This window comes from Nicotiana tomentosiformis, chromosome 3 (assembly GCF_000390325.3).
Source record: "Nicotiana tomentosiformis chromosome 3, ASM39032v3, whole genome shotgun sequence".
NCBI classification, from domain to species: Eukaryota; Viridiplantae; Streptophyta; class Magnoliopsida; order Solanales; family Solanaceae; genus Nicotiana; species Nicotiana tomentosiformis.
The window spans coordinates 41,139,434-41,143,871 of NC_090814.1; positions in this window are offsets into that span (position 1 = coordinate 41,139,434).

A 4,438-nucleotide genomic window follows, 5' to 3' on the forward strand; every position below is an offset into this window, starting at 1 on the left:
ACCCAGAACTATGGGTTTAGCCACTCATGATAGTATCAAAACAAATTCACAAGTGTTGAATAATTGAAAATACTAAGAAAAGATGAAGAAAACCGAGATATCCTCACTCCCGGATGTTCCTCGTGTGTATTGTTACTTAAAAGTGGCGTCTCCCCCCTCAAAATAAGCTTAGTCTTGCTTTTATACGCGTTGGGTAAGTCTTGGGCCGAAATAACCTTGTCCCGGGAAAAGTTGGAGATGTTTCCTGTCACCAGCGCCCAGGGTAGCGTGGGCACTGGGAAATTAAGCATTTTGGAAATGGCACCACAGGTAGCGCCCCACGCTGCCCGTGGCGCTAAAATGGCCAATTTTTCATCTTTGCTTCTTTTTGACTCTAATCCCATACCTTTCGCCCCCTATTGCCTCCAGATGATTACTACATATAAAAATACCACGAATTAACATAAATCAAAATATTTTACATCCGAAATCCACGAAACACGAGTAAAGCATGAGGTGATATACATATAAATATATATACTTTAAGCTAAATATCAACACCCCACACTTAGACTCTTGCTTGTCCTCAAGCAATGGGACTATCGACCACACCCCAACAATGTACACATCTCAACTAGAGAGGAGCACTTTAATGTTCAACCATACACTCTACCCTTGACTATGATCGATACCGGCAATCAAGCATGAACATACAATTTTCACATTCTTCCTGTTTTAAACATGCCCAAGTATAACATTTCAATTCAATCAATTCAAACAACGTATCAGTAACCACCCTACCTCAAGAGTCGATTCGTTACCACTAAGTGCCCTCAACTTGCGCACTCACCCAACAAGAGAAGTTTACAACATTACCAATCCTTCATGAGATCATGTGACATCACCAACAAACAAAAGAGTGAATATAGAATAGTCCACACATTCAAGTATGACTTTTAACTTAATTTAAGGACATCACACAATTGAACAAAATTCGCTCACTCTCACAAAGAATTCACGTGCATCCCATGGTCGTACCATAAGCTTATCCGTAGTGTACATCTACACTAATCTAAGCTAGCCAAATCTAGGATCAATTAGGACTTTAAGGTTGTAATATAGGCTAAGGGACGGGTAGGATACATTTAGGAATAGTGACTAACCCTCCTAAGCACTTTAATACACTACACTCACAAATCGAGCATATATTCTTCTCAACCAATTCACTTGCCAAAACCTTATACAACATAGCCCTCTTTTCAATTAAGCACTTCTGTATTTCCACTAGCACGAATTAGTAAGATTGGGAGGTGTGTGGTTTTCTACATTATTTGAACTATCATTTTTTTTCTTCTTCTTTTTCTCTTTTTTTTTCTTTTCTACACACCCTCCATACATTAAGGTTCATTGGCTAGTGACCTTTTTCATAACTTTAGTGCACCTTAAGGGCCCTTCCATGGTTCCACTCGAAAGCTACTCCCCAATCTCTCACCTTACATCTTTTAGTGACTAAGTGCCTTAGGAGGTTAAGGTTCAACAATCTCAAATTAAGAACAAAATAGGGGTACGACTTGTAATGTGGGTGCCAAAGAAAAGATCTATAGGCTCAAAGGGGCTAGCAATGGAAAATTTTATTTTTAAGTGACAAGCACATCTATAATCAAGCAAGAAACGCCTATGTCATCTCCTAGACTAGCACAATTTACTAATTTCCCTTTGATTAACACACAAGGCAAGTTCTAGACTACACAGCATAGCACAGAAGATCATAAATCTTCACAAACAAATTGCACATGACTTAATCAAGACGGTTCTGTTTAACTCTCAAGTCAAGCAAACACATATAATTGAGAAATTTTAAGCAATATTGCACTATGCGGCATACAAGTCAAACAACTGAGAAAAAGCGTCACAGAATAGGCTATTTATTTTACTCAGGCATCACAATTCAAATCAAATGTATGGGAAGATAGAGCGCATGTCATAGCCTAATGTGCCAACACCAAACACGTCAATAGGTATCTCAGAGCAACTCAATTTCTTCCTAACCTACTCCTAAAAAAACAAAGTACCCGGTTCGAGCTACACCCTTAGAAAATAACCGGTGCCCAAAGAAAAACCAAGGGATACTACCTAACTATTCTACAAAAAATAAATTTGATCTTTTTCTATCGGACTTTAATCCCTCAAGAAAATTGTCCAAAAGATCCATCGTCGGGAAAAATCCGAGATTTTTCTTAAAGGGTGCATTAGGTAATGTGCTACAACCCCAATGGGGTAATTATGTATTATCCCTTGGAGCCTTTAGATAAGTTTGGATAATGTATCTAAACTTGTTGGCATGATTGGATGGGGTTCCGTGGGGCTCGGGTATGATTCTGGGTAGTTTCAGACCATTTTGGCTGTGTTGCATTGCTAATTTCTTGGGCTGTTCTGATGAGCTCCACGATCACGGCAGGAGCATCGCAATCACGAAAGATGTTTTGGGGTCCCTGGTGATCTCGTTCGCGATGAAGTGGCCACGTTCACAGAGCTTTGTAGTCAGGCGGGGTTTTGGTTATTATGATCGCATGGGCCGCATCGCATTCACGAAAGCTTGGGCATTGTGGACCTTCGCGTTCACGTAAGAGGCTTTGCATTTGTGAAGCATAGATGGAGATAGTTTGATCTTCGTGATCGCGAGGGTACTACCGCGATCAGGTAGGGTACTGCTAGGCAGTGCATTTAAGTTGCCAATTTCGGGACTTTGCCCATTATTTCATATTTTGAGCCCTAAACTTTGAGAAGAGGATATTTTGACGAGAAATTTCACTACTATATTGGAGGTAAATAATTTTCACTTGTATTTGGATTTATATCTTGATTACCCATGGATTTCTATACCTAAAACTTGGAATTTTGAAAGAAAATTTAGGGTTTTTGCCTAAACTTTAAGAGAGTATATTTTAGGGATTTGAGTACCGGTTTGGACTCGATTTTAGGAACTAATTACATATTTGTACTCTGCAGGTTATGGATCATTGGATTTTGGTATTGGTTTCAATTTTATGGTACGTAGATCCGAGTTGGCTTTTGGAAATTTCTTCAAAGATCGAAGCTTTATAGATTGGGATCATTTTCTATGGCATTGTTGACTTTCTTGGATGATGTTTGGCGTGGATTTGCACAATTGGAGAGCTAGATCGAGATTTTGACGCGATTCAAGATTGAAGACTAGCCCGGATAAGGTAAGTATCTTGCCTAAGCTTGGTGTGAGAGTAATTTGCATTGGTTGTGATATTTTTAATATGTTGGGGGTGACGTATATGCGAGGTAATGAGCATATATTCGTGCACTGTGGTTATTCATGATACGGGTAGATCTTAGGCTATTATATTCCTTGTTTTGCTATCATGCTTCTTTAATATCATGTTTTCTCCATTTGTATGAATATGTGAGTTATTATTCCTTCTAGGAATCTTATCTAGACTATTTGCTTAATTGTTTGAGACATAATACGACTATTTTTGCTACAATGAGCTATATCCACATGTTATATCTTAGTCGTAGTCATATTTTTTAGTCATGATATTATATCCACATGTTATATCTCTGTCTCTGTGGACTTTCTATATGTTATCTCTCATGTTGTTGGTGTCCTTATGCATGACACGAGTTTGACTGAATTGTGGCACGTTGGTATATTTCGTGTGGTATATTGAATTATGTTTCTGTGAGGTATTGGAATATGGAGACTTGAGCGGATTGATGACTGGTCTTGGTCTCTGTGAGGTATTGGAATATGGAGACTTGAGCAGATTGATGATTGATCTTGGCCATGTAGTCGATTTGATATTGATAGTGAGGTGATGCATGTGTGTAAGGCTCCGTAAAAAAATTTTCTAATGATTTATGTTTTTAAAGTGCACCAACGGTATTTGGGAATAACGTATTTGAAAATTAAAGGAGACCTATGGGATAGAGCAACATCATTTTGAATTGATAATGTATGTTTAAGGTGTGTTGGAACATACTAAGGAGTTTTGTGAATGGCAAGAACTTGTGTGGAACAAGTTGGATACATTAAGTGGAAAGGAAGTTTTAATTGGCACAAGACCCGACTTCCAATGAGTATAAATCCCTCAATATAATGACTTAGGTGGTGATATACCTATAAATTTAAATCCCTTTGAGTCTAATTTTCAACACATCAAACCGTTCGGTATTTAGATTTTTTGACAGAAAGATATGGCCATTGTACCGGACCTATGCCATATGCGTGACCAGATGTGCGGCCGCGCATATTAGAGGGTATTATGCTTCAGGTGCGTGACCGCGCACGTAGGAGCCCATTTAATAGGGTAGAGAGAGGGGTTAAGTCATTTTTGAGCTAAAACCTGATATTTTTAGAGAGAAGTGAGAGTGTTCTATAGAGAGGAAGAAGCTCAAGTGCCTTGTTCAGTCAAATCTTGCTCAAGCC